Source organism: Vicugna pacos, chromosome 11, assembly GCF_048564905.1.
Source record: "Vicugna pacos chromosome 11, VicPac4, whole genome shotgun sequence".
Classification (NCBI taxonomy): Eukaryota; Metazoa; Chordata; class Mammalia; order Artiodactyla; family Camelidae; genus Vicugna; species Vicugna pacos.
In genome coordinates this window covers 24,084,027-24,101,839 of record NC_132997.1, presented here as the reverse complement: position 1 = coordinate 24,101,839, position 17,813 = coordinate 24,084,027, and the positions used below count along the sequence as shown (strand labels likewise).

General features: G+C 36.4%; 1 long non-coding RNA gene across 2 annotated transcripts in view; it reads left to right on the top strand.

Moving 5' to 3' along the window:
- Positions 1-308: 308 nt before the first annotated feature.
- The window catches only part of LOC140699219 (uncharacterized), an 83,894-nt gene continuing 66,389 nt past the window's right edge, over positions 309-17,813 (top strand). The window contains exons 1-3 of one of the 2 annotated variants that reach the window (XR_012077231.1): positions 309-628; positions 2,256-2,282; positions 6,054-6,083. This is a non-coding gene — a long non-coding RNA (uncharacterized lncRNA). Of the gene's footprint in view, positions 629-2,136; positions 2,283-6,053; positions 6,084-17,813 lie in introns of both variants that reach the window. The other variant, XR_012077230.1, reaches the window with a different exon arrangement.

Sequence of the window (17,813 nt, the reverse complement as noted above, 5' to 3'; positions counted from 1 at the left end):
TTGTAATTTATTTCAGATTAACAACGAATAAAAGTATGTCTCGCGGCTTGAGCACTACTTGCTAAACCTGGCAATACTACCCAGTGTGCTGGAAGTCGCAGACCCTCTATAACTGAGCTGGCTGGAGGGCTTTAGGGAAACGCACCGCGCGCTTTCTGGCCCAGGACGAGGCTATCGCTCCGGGCCTTCTGCGCATGTGCGCCGCCCCCGGTTCCCCTCCCCCACTCGCCCGTGTGTTCCAGGTCCCTGGTCGCCAGGAGACGGCGCCCGAGACTCTGTCGCCTGAGGGCGAGGGGGGCGGTTGGGAAGCGGCTGTTGAGCGCCTGAGGGTTGGGCGGGTGGAGCAGGGCCTCCGCGCGAGACGGGTGAGTGAGAAACGGCTTTGTCCTCTGACCTCGGTGTGAATCCGGCTCCGTTTTCACGCACCTGAGGAGACCCGGCGGGTCCCAGCGCTCGTTACCGGGTGAAGCGGAGTTTCCTCATCTCCGGGGCGAAGCGCGGTCCGAGGCGCCGGTGCGGCCGCGCGCGGACTCCGGCTTTCGGGCGCTCGGTAGACACGCCCTTCTCATCTCAGCGGAGAACCGTCTTTTCTGCTCGGGATCTCGCTCCATCCTCCCAACAACCTGCGGTCAGTGTCGTGGCCCTTTTTAACAGTGAAATAGGCTCAGAGAGGGGATAGGAATCCGAAGTGGTGAGCGGCGCAGGGGCAGGAGGAAGGAGAGATTCCATACCTCATCCTCTGCCCAGCATGAAACCTGAGCATGATTCAGTCGCAGCAGTTAGCAGCTCCGTGGCCCTAACCCCTTTAGGAAATCATTTTGAAGTAAATGGGCATTGGATTTGGGGAATTTCTTCTTGTTTCTAAAGAACTTGTGAGCCTGGCACATAAATGGACGCGTCCAGGTCCCTCTGACCACCCCCGCCCCAGCGTTGCCTGTGTTCTCAGTAGCACCGGTTTGCTTTTGCAGGTGGTCCTCCTTGTAACTCAAGCTGCCAGGAAGATCCCAGAGCTTTAGATTTTGGGTGAATATTCCAGCTGGCTTGGGTCCAGCTTTATTGTAACAAAGTAGTATTTGTGATTAAAGAAGGGGGTTCCAGGAGCAGGAATCCCTGGTAGGACAGCCAGCTGGCCTGAGACTTCAGTACAGATCCAGAGCCCTAGTGGAAGGGGCTCTTACTGCTCAGCCAGAAGCATTTTGGGTCCTCTTGCCAGAACCACTGTCATAGCCAGACTGTCACAGACTGGGTGACGGTGGAAGCTTTGGGCCAACTTTCAGAAGAGGTGTAAGCTGTGGCTGGGATAGGAGGGCAAGACAAAAGGAACAGAAGATACTGCTTCTTGGGGAGTTAAGAAAGCATCGTGTTGAAGGAAGAGCTTACCAGCCACAGGGGAGGGAATTGCCTACTTCATCCCTTCATTCTTCACTGCACTCTTTCTGGACTCTAAGCTGCTCCCTCACTACACCACAACTAGAGATATGCTGATGCCCCTCTGTAGTGATGTTAGAGAATCAGAGATGGTACAGCAAGACAGGTCTTTCATACCTGGACTTCAGACAGGACTATTTCTGCTTTACTTAAAAGATGGTGTTGGCATACATAGTGTGGGCAGGAAGTGGGTCTAAAATATTAAGTGGTTACAGTCATACCTTTTATTATGGCAGAATCAGGAGCAGACATTGAGTCCCTTAGTTCAGGCAGGATTTTTATGCTTTGACAACAGATAAATCAAAACCGGATTTTTTGTTTTTGTTTTTGTCAAAAGATACTTTTGAGAACCTGAAACCAAGTTAAAAGGATTTTTTTTCCTTCCAAAAGAGACCAGCCCTTTAAAACACCCCATTCCTTTTTTCAAAATCTTGTTGGGATTCTTTGTTTTGTTATGAACACTATACAATTTTTCCGTAATTTTTCTCACCATCAGTTTTAAGGAAAGTGTTATAGTCCATTCTTTGGTTTTTCCTAATTGGCTGAATTAGTTTAATGTGTTTACATTTTTCTGGGTTACAGCATACATTGTTCATAAATTAGCAGGAAACAAATGTTTTTACATTTGAAAACTAATGTGACCAGGCACTGCATAGTCATACAGAGTCATGCATGGACACAGAGTGTCCCTTTCTGTCCCTTCTCAAGGTGTCTCCCTTTCTGAGGTGTTTGCCAGCTACTGTGTGGAGCTTGTTGGGCAGGTGACATCTCTCAAGACCTTTCCTTCTTTCTCAGCTGTACCCTTACAGTTCTGCACTCTCTTCCAGGACCAGCAGGAAATGATCACATCCCAGGTGCGTTGTTTAATTTATGCACAGTTTTGCTTAACGGTGATTATTTGAGGTTTATAAAATGCACGTTCATATGAAATAGTAGAAATAAATAAGTTAACATCAGGAAAAATAGAGAGCAGAAGCCAGCAAATGGCAGTCCATGGGCCATGTACAGCATGCTGCCTGTTTTTTCATGGCCCACAAAATTTAGAATTTTTAGATGATGGAGAAACAAGCAAATCAAGAGTAATATTCTGTGACATGAAAATTTTATGAAATTCCAGTCTCAGTATGTGTAACATTTTACTGGGACACAGTCATGCTCATTTATTTATGGTTGTGGCTGCTTTAGATTTGTGTACATTACAAGGGTGGATTTGAGTGGTTGTGGCAGGCACTGTATGGCTCACAAGCATAAAATATTTATTGTGTGGACATTTACTGAATATGTTTGCTCACCTCTAGTACAGAGTAGCAGATCAATAGTAGGACAAAGATGCCATGTAGGTAAATGTGAATCTTGTGATCTTACTGAGTTGTGAAATTAGGAAATAAAAAGTTTTTTGAGAGGCTTTGTTAGGTGACATTCTGAGCCTTCCAGTGGCAGCCTTAACATTACCTAAAGAAGTGGTAGAAATAAAGTGAATGATTCTTATCCAATTCAGGGGAAAAGTTAAGAGATGTCAAAAGAACATACGTGATAAATAATTCAAATGAATTGAGTCAGTGTTAGCACTTATAATTGTTCAGAGAAGGGACTGGTCTGGGTAGACCAGGGCGACCTAGGGTGGTTAGTAGGATGAGGCTTTGTGACAGTCCTGAGGACTGGGCAGAATCTAACTCTTTGTAGAGTCTGATAAGGGATCCCCCTCTTATTTAATTGTGGTAAAATGCATGTGACATGAAATTCACAGTTCAACCATTAAAAAGTATAGAATTCAGTGGCATTTTGTGCATTTACAATATTGTGCAACCATAGCCACTGTCTACTTTTAGAATTTCTTCATCACACCAAAAGGAAACCCTGTGCCCTTAACAAGCAGTACCATAACTTAACAGTTACTCTCCGTTTACCCCAACCCCTAGTAACCACAAATCTGTTTCCTGTTCATGGATTTCCCTATTCTGGTTAGCCCATATACATGGAATCATGTAGCCTTTTGTTTGTGGCTTCTTTCACTTACTGTGTTTTCAAGATCTATCAATGTTGTAGCTTATGTCACTTCTTCATCCCTTTTATGACAATAAATATTCCATTATATGTATGTATGTGTATATATATTTATGTATATATATACATGTAATTGATGGGCACTTGTGACTCCATTTTCGGTTATTGAGAATAGTGCTGCTGTGAGTGTTCTTGTACAAGTTTTTGTTTGAAGACCTATTTTCAGTTTTTTCCTAGAGGTGAAATGGATGGATCATGTATGTGATAATTCTGTGTTTAACTTATTTTGAAACTGCCAAACTGTTCCAAAGCAAGGTCCCTTGCAAGTCATAGGAATTTTATGTTAGCTTTTCTATTTCCACACAAAAGTCTGTTGAACATTTGATAAGGATTGCATTGTATCTGTAGGCCATTTTTGGGAATATTGTCATTTTGAGAATAGTAAGTCTCAGAATCCATGAACATGAGGTGTTTTTCCATTAACTTAGGTTTTTAATTTCTTTCAGCAATGTTCTGTAGTTTTTAGTGTACAAATCTTGCACATCCTTGCTTAAATTTATCCTTAATTATTATTTTAGATGCTGTTGTAAATGGAATTGTTTTCCTAACTTCCTTTTTGATTGCTTATTGATAGTGTGTAGAAATACAAAGGATTTTTTAGTGTTGATCTTGTATCTTACAACTTTGCTGAATTTATTCACTAGTTCTAATAGTTTGTAGATTCTTTAGGATTTTCTATATATGTCATCATGTCATCTGCAAATAAGAGACAATTGTACATCTTCCTTTCCAGTTTGAATGCCATTTATTTATTTACCTACCTACCCACCTACATACTTACCTACTGACCTATTTGCTCTGGCTAGAATTTCTAGTGCAGTGTTGAATATATAAGTGACCAAAGCAGGCATCCTTGTTTTTTGTTTGTTTGTTTTGTTTTTTAAATCATCTCAGTCTTCTACAGTGTGCAGTTAAGAAGTGTTAAGTTTATTTACACTTTTGTGCAACCAACCTCCAAAGCATTTTCATCTTGCAAAATTGAAAATCTGTACCCATTAAACAGAAACTCCGCACTCCCCTCTGCCTCCTATTCAACTTTTTGTTTCTGTGAGTGTGACTACTCTTGATACTTCATATATGAGTGAAATCATACAGGATTTGTCTTTTTGTGACTGGCTTATTTTACTTAGTGTAATGTCTTCAGGGTTCATCCATGTTGAACTATGTTTCAGAGTTTTCTTCCTTTCTTAAGGCTGAATGATATTCTGTTGTGTATATATATCACATTTTTATTCATTCATCTGTTGATGGATATTTGCTTTGCTTCTGCCTTTTGGCTATTGTGCATGATGCTTCTATGAACATGGGTTTACAAATATGTCTTTGAGACTCTGCTTTCAATTCTTTTGGATAAATACCAAGAAATGGAATTGCTGGATCACATGGTAATTATATTTTTAATTTTTTGAGGAATCACCATACTGTTCTCCACAGCATGTATACCATTTTATATTCCCACCAACAGTGCTCAAGTGTTCCAAATTCTATACATGCTCAGCAACACTTGTTATTTTCTATTTTTTTATAGCAGCTATCATAATGAATGTAAAGTAGTATCTGATTGTGCTTTTGATTTGTGTTTCCCTAATGATTAGTGATATGGAGCATATTTTCATAAGCTTGTCGGCCATTTGTATATTTCCTTTGGAGAATTGTCTGTTTAAGTCCTTTGCTCTTTTGTAAATAGTTTTTTTTTTTTTTTGGTTATTGAGTTGTAGGAGTTCTCAGGGAGCCCCCAGACATATCAAAACGCAGTTCTTTGAAAATGATACACATATAGCTGTATCTTGTTTTAGTGTGCCTTGCAGATATTGCATTTTTTATAAATTGCAGGTTTGTGGCAACCCTACATTGAACAAATCTATTTGTGCCATTTTTCCAGAAGCATTTGCTTACTTCTTGGTAATTCTCATAACGCTTCAGATATTTTCATTATTATTTTATTTGTTACGGTGATCTGTGGTCAGTGACCTTTGATGTTACCATTGCAAAATGATTGTGACTTGTTGCAAGCACAGATGATGGTTATTGTTTTTTAGCAATAAAGTATTTTTTAATTTAAGTATGTACATTTTAAAAGATGTAACACTATTTGCACAATTATTAGACTACAGTATAGTGTAAAAATAACTTTTATATGCACTGGAAAACCAAAAAATTCACATTACTGAATTTAGTGCATTGATCTGGAACTGAACCTGAAATATCTACGAGGTGTGCCAGTATTGACCACTCTGTCACCAGCAAGCCAAACCAGGAATGCCTTGATTATTCCAGATTTTTTGTTAGATTGCAGAGTTCTGAAAAACTTGATTCTGAGAAAAATGTTTTTAGTTTAAACAGTGCTTTACAGGGGGATGGAATTCTGTGTTTCACTACTTTACTATTTTACCTCAAGATTTCCACATCAGTTTTATTTTCATTTTTTGAAAATTATTTTTTTATTGAAGTGTAGTTGATTTGCAACATTGTGTTAGTTTCTGGTATATAACAAAGTGATTCAGTTATACATATATACACATACTCTTTTTCATATTATTTTCCACTGTGTTTTATTACAGGATATTGAGTATGGTTCATTATGCTACACAGTAAGTCATTGTTGTTTATCTGTTTTATGTATAGTAGTTTGTATCTGCTAATCCTAGAGTCCTAATGTACCCTCCCCATCCTCTTTCCCCTTTGGTAACCATAAGTTTGTTTTCTATGTCTGAGTCTGTTTCTGTTTTGTAAATAAATTCATTTGTGTCATATTTTAGATTCCACATGTAAGTGATATCATAAGGAATATGTCTTTCTCTTTCTGACTTTCTTCACTTAATATGATAATCTCTAGGTCCATCCATGTTACTGCAAATGGCATGATTTCATTCTTTTTTATGGCTGAGTAATATTCCGTTGTGTATTTATACCACTTCTTCTTGATCCATTCATTGGCTAATGAACATTTAGATTGCCTTCATGTCTTGGCTATTGTAGATAGTGCTGCTATGAACATTGCGGTGCATGTATCTTTTTAAATTATACTTTTCTCTAGATACATGTTGAGGAGTGGGATTTTTGGATCATATGGAACTCTGTTTTTAGTTTTTTAAGGAACCTCCATTTTGTTTTCCATTGTGCCACACCAGTTTACATTCCTGCCATCAGTGTAGGAGGGTTCCCTTTTCTCCACATTCCCTCCAGCATTTGTTATTTATGTTTTTTTAATGATGGCCGTTCTGACCATTGTGAAGTAGTACCCTGTCATTATTTTGCTTTGCCTTTCTTTAATATATAATGATGTTGAGCATCTTTTCATGTGCCTATTGGCCATCTGTATGTCTTGTTTGGAGAAATGTGTCTTTAGGTATTCTGCCCATTTTTTGATTTGGTTGGATTTTTTTGTTATGTTTGAGTTGTATGAGCTACTTATATATTATGGAAATTAATCCCTTGTCAGCCTCATTGTTTGCAAATATTTTCTCCCAGTCCTTATGTTGTCTTTTCATTTAACTTATGGTTTCCTTTACTGTGCAAAAGCTTATAGGTATGATTAGCTCCCATTTGTTTATTTTTGCTTTTATTTCTATTACCTTGGGAGATTGACCTAAGAAAACATTGGTACAATTGATGTCAGAAAATGTTGTGCCTGACTTCTCTTCTAGGAGTTTTATTTCATCATGTCTTATGTTTAAGTCTTCAATCCATTTAGAGTTCATTTTTGTACCTGGTGTGAGGGAGTAATCTAACTTCATTGATTTGCATGCAGCTGTCTAGCTTTTGCAACACCACTTGCTGAAGAGACTGTCTTTTCTCCATTGTATATTCTGGCCTCCTTTGTCAAGATTAATTGACCATTGTTGTGTGTGGGTTTGTTTATTGGCTCTCTATTCTGTTCCATTGATCCATATGTCTGTTTTTATGCCAGTACCATGCTGTTTTGATTACTGTAGCTTTGTAGCATTATCTTAAGTCTGTGAGTGTTATGCCTCCAGCTTTGTTCTTTTTCTTCACAATTGCTTTGTTAATTCAGGATCTTTTAGGTTTCTGTATACATTGTAGGATTATTTGTTCTAGTTCTGGGGGAAATGTCCTGGGTAACTTTTTAGGGATCCCATTAAATCTGTAGATTGCTTTAGGTCTTTCACCTTCTTGGTCAGGTTTATTACTAAATATTTTATTTATTTTTGATGTGATTTTAAAAACAAAATTTTAGCTTTCTCTTTCTGATATTTCATTGTTAATGTAAAGAAATGCAACTGATTTCTGTATATTAATCTTATATCTGCTACCTTGCTGAATTCATTTACTAGTTCTTATAGTTTCTGTGTGGCATCATTCGTGTTTTCTACATATAGTATTATATCATCTTCATATAATGATAATTTTGCCTCTTCTCTCAATGTGGATCCCATTTATTTATTTATTTATTTATTTATTTATTTATTTATTGTCTGATTGCTGTGCCTAGGACTTCCAAATACTATATTGAATAGAAGTGGTGAGAGTGGGCATCCTTGTCTTGTTCCAGATTTTAGCAGAAAGGCTTTCAAGTTTTCACTGTTGAATTTTATGTTGGCTGTGGGTTTATCATAAATAGGTTTTTTTATGTTGAGATATATTCCCTCTATATCCACTTTGGTAAGAGTTGTTAGCATAAATGGGTGTTGAATTTTATGAAATACATTTTCTGCATCTCGAGATGATTATGTGATTTTTGTCCTTTCTTTATTTGATATGGTGTATCAAGGTGATTGTTTTGCATATGTTGAACCATCCTTGTGTCCCTGGGATTAATCCAAGTTGTGTGATCTTTTTTATGTGTAGCTGCATTCTGTTTTGTAATACTTTGTTAAGAATTCTTGTGTCTCTGTTCATCAGTGATATTGGCCTATAATTTTCTTTTTTGGTAATGTCTGGTTTTGGCATCAGGATGATGGTGGTTTCATAGAATGAGATTGGGAGTATTCTCTCTTCAATATTTTGGAAGAATTTCAGACGGATTAGTTTAATTTCTTCTTTGTATGTTTAGTGGAATTCCCCAGTAAAGCCATCTGGTCCTGGACTTTTGTTTGCAGGGAAGTTTTTTTGGGTTTTTTTTGGTGTTTATTGTTTTTTGTTTTTTTAATTACTGATTCTATTACACTTTTGGTGATTGGTCTGTTCAGATTATCTGATTGTTCCTGTTCAGTTTGGTGGGCTGTGTGTTTCTAGAAAGTTCAATTACTTCTAGGTTTTCCAGCTTGTTGTCATATACTTGTTCATAATATTCTCTTGCTTTTGTCTGTTTGTTTGTTTTTTGTTTTTGTATTTCTGTGGTACTGGTTGTTATTTTTCCTCTTTCATTTCTTATTTTGTGTATTTGGGTTCTCACCTTTCTTCTTGGTGAGCCTGACCAGAGGTTTGTTGATTTTGTTTACCCTTTCAAAGAACCAGCTTTTGGATTTAAAAAAAAATTTTGGGTTTTTTTTTTTTTGCTGTTTTTAAAATGTCTATCTTATATATTTTTTTCTCTGATCTTTATTGTTTCCTTCATTCTGCTGACTTTAGATTTTGTTTGAGATTTTTCTAATTTTTTTAGTTGGTATGTTAGGTTGTTTGATATTTTTCTTATTTTTTTGAGGAAGGCCTGTGTCACTATGAACTTCCCTCTTAGGATTGTTTTAGCTGCATCCTATAGGTTTTGTGTGGTTGTGTTTTCATTGTCAGATGTCTCAAGATAGTTTTAAATTTTCTCTTTGATTTCAAAATTGACCCATTGGTTTTTTAGTAGCATGCTGTTTAGTCTCCGTGCAGTCAGTTTTTTTCTCATTTCTCCTGCTGTAGTTGATTTCAATTTTTATGTCATTGTGGTCAGAAAAGATGCTTGAAAGAATTTCTAACCTCTTAAATTTGTTGAGACTTTTGTTTCATAGTATGTGGTCAGTCCTAGCAAATGTTCCATGTGCATTTGAAAAGAATGTATATTCTGGTATTTTGGAGGACATAATGTTCTGATAATATCAATTAGGTCTAATTGTTCCATTATATCATTGAGAATTTCTCTTTAATTTTCTATCTGGAAGATCTGTCCATTGATGTGAGTGGGTGTTAAAGTCTCCTAATCTTACTGTAATCCCATTAGTTTCTCCCTTTAAGAGTGTGTGTGTGTTTAGTTTTCACATGAGTGATATCGTGGTATTTTTGTTTCTCTTTCTGGCTTACTTTGCTTAGAATGATGAAGGACCTAGAGAATAGTCATTCTAAGGGAAGTTTGTAACTTTTCACAACCTTCACTCCAGTTTCCTCTCACCACCCCTTAGTCCTCCACTCCCAGCCAATGGTAACCACTAATCTGATCTCTTTCTTATGAGTTTGTTGAGTTTATTTTTGTTTGTTATGTTTTTATTTAGATTCCACATATAAGTGAAATCATACAATACCTTGTGTCTGACATCACATTTATCATAATGCCTTCAAGGTCCATCCATATTGTTATCAATAGCAGACATTCCTTCTTTTATTGCTGAGTAATATTCTCTCTCTATATATATATTATTTTCTATATCTACTTTATTCATAGTAGTTTATACCTCTTAATATTCCCTACCTCTGTAATGCCCCTCCCCCTTCCTTATCCTACTGGTAACTGTTTGTTCTCTATATCTGTGTGTGTTTCTTTTTTCTTATATTCACTAGATTTTTTTTAATTTATTCTACAAATAAGTGGTATCATACAGTATTTGTCTTTTTCTATCTGACTTATTTCACTTAGTATAATACCCTCGAAGACCATCCATATTATTACAGATAGCAAAATTTCATTATTTTTAATATGCGAGTAGTATTCCTTTATGTATATATATACCACTTTTTCTTTATCCATTCATCTGTTAATGGACACTTAGATTGCTTCCATATCTTGGGTATTGTAAATAATGCTGCTAAGATCATCGAGTACATATATTCTTTGCATTAGTGTTTTAATTTTTTTTTTTTTGGATATATACCCAGGAGTGGAATTGCTGGGTCATATTTTCAAATTTTTTGAGAATCTTCTATACTATCTTCCACATTAGCTGCACCAGTTTACATTCCTACCAACAGTATCTGAGAGTTCCATTTTCTCCACATACTCTCCAACATCAAATGTTTATTCTCTTTGATAATACCCATTCTGATAGGCATGAGGTCATATCTCATTTGTCTGATGATGGCCATACATATGTTTTCTTTGGAAACATGTCTATTCAAGTCTTCTGCTCACAGTTATTTTTTAGGGGTTTCCTCTTGCTCTTTCATTTGCGACATATTCTTCTGTCTTCTCATTTTGCTTAATTTTCTCTCTCTAGGAGATAAGTGAAACAGTTACTGTTGCTGTCTTGAAGGGGCTTCCTTATGTGGAAGCATCCCCATAGAGTCATCGTGTACCCAGTGGATTTGGTGGGATAGCTGGATCTGACTTGAACACAAGTTATGCCTTTCCTTAGGGTGTGCTGGCAGCTGTCACTTTGGAAGTAGGTGTTACTGGAGATGGAGACACTACAGCTGGATCCAGGTTTGAACTCGGGATTCCACTCTGCTCAGTGGCTTCTCTGCCTTCTTAGGAGTGGATGTGAGTCTGGGGACTGGACTGAGTGGTTAGGTAAGAGGCTGCTCTAATGCTTTCCTCAATTTGGCTACCTCCATTGCATTTGTCGAGGTAAAAGTAAACATCTTATGAGGAACCTTTCAACTCCAAAATATGGGACTTTCCTCCTGGCTGGCAACAGCTTCCTTGGGTGACTGAGAAACTTGCAGGAGTGGTAGAGGCAATACCTAAATAAATGGAGAGAGATACTCTCATGTCCTGTTCATGTATACATGATAAATTTGATGTATCAAAGTGCCCAATAGACTTAACATGTTTTTCTTCTTAAAACATGTATAGACTCAGAACAATCTCAATTTAATTCCCAGCATACTTTGATAGAGTAATTGCCTATCTGATTCTATACTTTATACATAAATGGAAAGAGCTAGTAAAACTAAAATCTTTCAAAATAAAAGCTAAGTTGTAGGGATAACACTGCCTGATTTCAAGACTTACTATAATTATGGTAATTAAGACAGTGTGGTTTTAGCATTGGGAAAGACACATGGAGGAGTAGATCAGAGTAGAGACCCCAAAAATAAATCCATTCATGTATATTTTTATGTCAGAGCTTATCAGATTATATAGTTGAACTGTAATCAGTCGATTCATCAGCTTTACTTCACTGAAGCTTTTTTGTGATTGCTATGAAAGTTTCTAAATGGTTGCCCTCAATCTTTGTATTTATCATGCCATCTACTTGTTGCATTATGTTGAATGGCAGCAATTTGCAAACCCCACTTTTCAGTAGCACTGCTTTAGGGACACTTCCAGATACTCAACAGGGGTGTAGAGAATATCTGTCTCTATATTGTTCATAATAACAGAAAAACTAGAATCAACCAGACTATCCATCAAATAGAATCAATATGTAAATTATGGTATATTACATAGTCATATACAACAGTGTGGATGAATTTTTGGAAATGCAGAGTTAAAAAAAGAGCAATATATCAGTAAAGTCTAAAATGTATGTGGACATTTTTTAAAGAAAACAATTTTGATTAAACCCACTTTCATGATAACTATACCTCTAATTTTGGAGGATTTTCCAGTAAAAGGAGGGGAATTATGTAGCTGAAAAACACTCTGATATTTTCAGAGCTACTACTTTTTTTGAATGGATTGTACAGTGGGCAGTATATTATCAGGGTACAGTTTTCAGTGTGATCATGCCTTTACTCTTAGGAGATACAATGCTGACATATTTGGAGTAATGGGTTATGATGTTTGTAATGGATGAAAATTGTTAACGGTCAAGAAGAATTTATACAGAAAAGACAAAGCATATGTGGCAAAGTTTTAAAATTCTGTGAACCTAGATGAAAGATTTAGAGGTGCTCATTTTACTGCTCAGGCAAGCTTGATATTTTCTTTTTCTCGTGTGAGAGTTGTTCTGTTTATATTTTCTGTCTCTACGAGAGTAAATTTTGATAAGTTGTATTTCCTAGGAGATTATTTGCTTCTCTTTCAAATGCATTTGTATCAAGTTGAAAAAAAATCTTTTAAGATCTTTTCATGCATTGTATCCATGATTGCTTCTTCCTTGTCATTTCTTATTTTGTGTAGTTGAGATTTCTCCCTCTTGTTCTGCAGATAAGTTTCGCTAGTGATTTGTCTTTTTTGTGAATTTTTTCAAAGAACCAGCCTTTTGACTTACCTGTTCTGTTTTTCTGTTTCTGTTTCATTAACTTCTAATATAAAGAAACTGCAGAAATAAAAGGTGAAAAGGGACCACCAGGAACCTGAGGAAACATACCTGGGAACGGTCCTAAGACATATCTTAATAAGATTACTGGACCTTTAACATGAAGAAAATGTTTTTATTATTTTTAATTTATTTTCTTCTTTGTCCTGTCTACGTTCTTTTACATTCCTTTTGTCTTTTTCTAGGTTGTTTGTTTGTTTGTTTTTGAGTCAAAAATTCACTTGCTTTCATTCTTTCTTTTTTCCTTGATATAAACATCTCATGCTATGGAATTTCTTCTGACCAGTACACATATCTCATACATCCTCATAAGTAATATTTTTATTAGTTTTTGTTTTGGAACTTCTTCAGCTCTGGGTTGTGTTTTTCTTCTCACCAAACAGCAGTTTGCTAGAGAGTTGTTTGTTTTTCAGGTCCAGATGGAAGCTCATTCTTCACCATTAATTGCTAGTTTTACTGCATTATTACCTGTGTGTGGTGTGTTACCTGGATCAGTTTTTGCGAATGTTCCATATACCTTGAGATGCAAGTATATTTTCTATCACAGGTTTTGATATTATAAAATTAGATATGGATTCATAATACTTGTTATTATGTTTCTGTTTGATGCCCCTAATGTTTTGCCTTGATTTGTCTTGAAATACTTATCTTATTAGTGTGTTTCTATTTTACCTTACTTCTCTGAGTTCTGCTTTATGAAGGTTGTTTGGTCTGTTATTTCTCCATTCAAATTTATAGATTTTAGCATTGTAAGTGTTTCTTTGTCCTTCTGATGACAAGATTGCCCCTCTGCTTCCTTCTTGTTTCATTTTGTCTGGAATCATACTGTTCATCTCATTGTTTTTAGCCCTTTTGTACCATTTCGCTAAAGTATGTTTTCCCTTTACAGCAGAGATTTATGCTTTGTCCATGACTCAGTTTGAAAATCAAAAGCAAATTTAATTAGTGGGTTAAGCCTAGGCATATTTATTGACATGACTTGTATGTTAGGTTTCAGTTTTGTCCTATTGTTACATTCAATGAGTATCACATTTACTAAGTTTTTCTATTTGGTCTTTTTTCTTTGTTCTTTTTGGATGGCTGTAATTAGGAAATTCTGATGCTTTTGTTTTAGTATTACTTCTATATTGATATAATAGCCTTAGTTGTCCTTTTTTCCCTTAATCTTCTAATTGACTTTTTGGCTTATAGTGACGTCCTTAGACCCTGATTAGTTTTATGGCTGTTTCTGAGCTTATTTGTACTTCCTGTCTTTTCTTTCCTGTTTCCTGTAGCTTGTTACATTATTTCCACTTCACCAGGGCACATAACATTGGTTTCAGAACTACAATTGAATGTACTCACTGCTCAGTTCTTCTGCCAGCTTTTCCTGTCAAGTCTTGGTTGCTTGAAGTTTCTCCCTTTCTGTAAGGTTTCATGATAACAGTGTTACCTGTGTTTCTGAATATCTAAATTGGTTTACATCCTCTCAGAGCCTTGCTCCTCAAAGGGTAATACATGATGGGTAACAGTCCTTCATACACTTCCTTTTCTTGAAAATGTTGTTCCACTTATTTTTGCTTTGTTTACTGGTGACAAAGTCTACTGCCAAACCTACATTTGTTTGTTTGTTGAGACTTGATCTTTTTGTCCAACATCCTCATTCTTGTCCAGAGCCCTTTTTCTTCTTCTTGAAGATCTAGTGGCTTTATTAAGGTAAGTATTTAAGAGGACTGTTTCAGGTCAGTTTTCTCAGGTTCAGGGTGGTCATTTTGAAAATGTGGATTAGGAATTCTTTTACTTCTGGACAATTTTTCTAGATTATGGTTTTTAATTTTAGATGTATTTCATTATTCTCTTTAGATGCTACAGTCATTTTTAATTTTTTATTTCTTACATTATTTTGCAGTCTGCTGTCTTTATCCAGAACTTTGTTTGTTTCAGTTTCTTCTTTTTTTTCCTTTTAATCTTTGGTTGCTCTTTTGCTGCTTTAATGCCCTTTTTCATTGCTGTTTATTAAAAATTTTAGTCAAGTGTGTTTTCTCTCTGGGCTCTCTATTAGTCTGCTTGGGCTGCTATGACAAAACACCACACACGGGGTGGCTACACAACAGAACTTGAATTTCTCAAAGTTCTAGAGACTGAATATTCAAGGTGAAGGTGCCAGCAGGGTTGATTTCTGTCAAGGCCTCTCTGCTCACCTTGCAGGCCACACCTTTTCACTACGTCCTCACATGGCTTTTTCTTTGTGTGCACATGGAGAACAAGTGAGATCTGGTTTCTCTTCCTCTTCTAATAAGAATATTATTCCCATGGGATTAGTGCTCCACCCTTATGGCCTCATTTAACCTTAATTACTTCCTTAAAGGCTCTATCTCCAAATTTAGCCACATCAGGGTTAGGACTTCAATATCTGCATTGGGGAAGGGACATAGTCCAGTCTACACCAGGCTCCTTGTAATTTAGTTGCTATTCTAAATCACTTTATTTTTATGTTTATTCCTCACTTTGATCAGCTCTTACTTCCTTAGTTCCCACATACTACAGATCCATTCTTTTGGATTTCCCAGTAGTCTGAGCTGTCATCCCCCAGAACTGAGACATCATCTCAATACTTTCCAACTCATAGTGGAACTTTTTCTTTCTGGGAGTCATATTATTTGTGTTTACCATCTCTAAATTCTCTGTCTCTGCTTTTACATGTGTTTTCCACAGTCTCCAGCTGACTCTTTCCATAGATGTGGCTCTCAGCTTCTATATTTGAATATTTATTTGCTTACTTAATGATGATTTGAAGTTAGTAACATTTTGTATCTCCTTATTATTCTAAAGTCATGGGATGTTGTCATTAATTTTATTTGCTCTCCTAATATTGATCCTGTTAGTTTTTTAGAGGATACGTGGACAGATTCAGATTTTAATATTTGCTGTTATTCATCAGACATTGGAAACCAAATGTATCTGTTCTAATATGTTTCCTCTCCTTTTTCCTGCTATGTCAGGCACTTTGTTTCTTGTTTTTCTTTTTTTACCTCAAACCCTAGAAATAGAAAAAATAAACAAATGAGACCTAATGAAACTTACAAGCCTCTGCAGAGTAAAGGAAACCATAAGTAAAACAAAAAAAACTACCTATGGAATGGGAGAAATTTTTTGCAAATGAAACTAGCAAAGGCTTAATCTCCAGAATATATAAGCAGCTCATACAACTTAATAAGAAAGAAACAAACAACCCAATTCAAAACTGGGCAGAAGACTTAAATAAGCAATTCTCCAAGGAAGAAATACAAATGATCAATAGGCACATAAAAAATGTTCAATATCACTAATTATCAGATAAATACAAATCAAAACTACAATGAGATATCACCTCACACCAGTCAAAATGGCCATCATTCAAAAATCCACAAATGACAAATCCTGGAGAGGCTGTAGAGAAAAGGGAACCCTCCTATACTGCTGGTGGGAATGCAGTTTGGTGCAGCCACTGTGGAAAACAGTACAGAAATTCCTCAAAATACTAGGAATAGACTTACCATATGACCCAGGAATCCCGCTCCTGGGCGTATATCTGGAAGGAACCCTACTTCAGAATGACACCTGCACCCCAATGTTCATAGCAGAACTATTTACAATAGCCAAGACATGGAAACAGCCAAAGTATCCATCAACAGATGACTGGATAAAGAAGAAGTGGTATATTTATACAATGGAATACTACTCAGCCATACTAACTGACACCATAATGCCATATCCAGCAACAAGTATGTTCCTGGAGAATGTCATTCTAAGTGAAGTAAGCCAGAAAGAGAAAGAAAAATACCATATGAGATCATTCATAAGTGAAATCTAAAATACATGCATACATACATACATACATACAAGAAACAGACTCATAGAATACAAACTTGTGGTTGCCAAGGGGGTGGGGTGGGTGGGAAGGGACGGGGACAGATTGGGACTTCAAAATGTACAGTAGATAAGCAAGGTTATACTGTATAGCACAGGAAATATATACAAGATCTTATGGTAGCTCATGGAGAAAAAACTGTGACAGTGAATATATTTATGTTCATGTATAACTGAAAAATTGTGCTCTTCACTGGAATTTGACAGAACATTGTAAAATGATTATAACTCAATAAAAATGTTTTAAAAAGAAGTTCCCATGGGTTAATAATCATAGCCTTTCTGCCACCCTAATCCTGGCAACTGTTTGAATATGAAGCTTTTAAAAAGCAGAGATAAATTGAATAGTTAGAGCAACAGCAATAAACACATGTGGTATCTCTGAAATTCACAGGACATGGTTATGTACATTATATAAACTGTGTAAGTTTCTCATACAAAACAGAACTTAATATAATTGTGAGTAGAAAATAGATGCTCCTAGTTTAGCAGCTATTACAACATCAGGTAAGTACCCTTTGTGTGTAGTGCCTGAAGCAACAGTTTAAAAGGAAGTCCACAAAGCTAATGTCTAACCTTTTTAAAACTCATAAATCAAAATTAAAAATTGTTCAATAAAATGTATTCTGTGCAGGGGAATATGTAGCCCTAGTCCCACTGCCCCTTTTACCTTTTCACAGATGGTTCATTTCAAACTGTGATGTGCCTTGAATGTACATATTTGAATATTCTAACCTTCAGCCTAAATTTGATCCAAACCCTCTGTAAGCAACTGCTCTCTAAGACAGGCTCCAGGAAAGAAGTTTCAGGCTAGACCACTCAGGGCTTTAAATTGGACTGTGAATTGAGTGGCCTGATGTTCCCAGAGTGGGATCTTGGCCCTTAATGTATTTTGACTCTATGAGAAGGAGGAGTGGGCTGGAGCAGGGATGAAGAAGAACTAGAATGGTGCTTTTATTGACAATGCAAAGGTAATAGGCTAATTACATGATCAGATTACATAAAAGAAGAGCACATTGTGTCTGAAGTATATAAAACAAAAGAATGATGACACTTAGAATGGAAATCAGTGAAATGGAAAACAGGAAACCAATAGAGAAAATCAGTAAAACCAAAAGCTGGTTCTTTGAG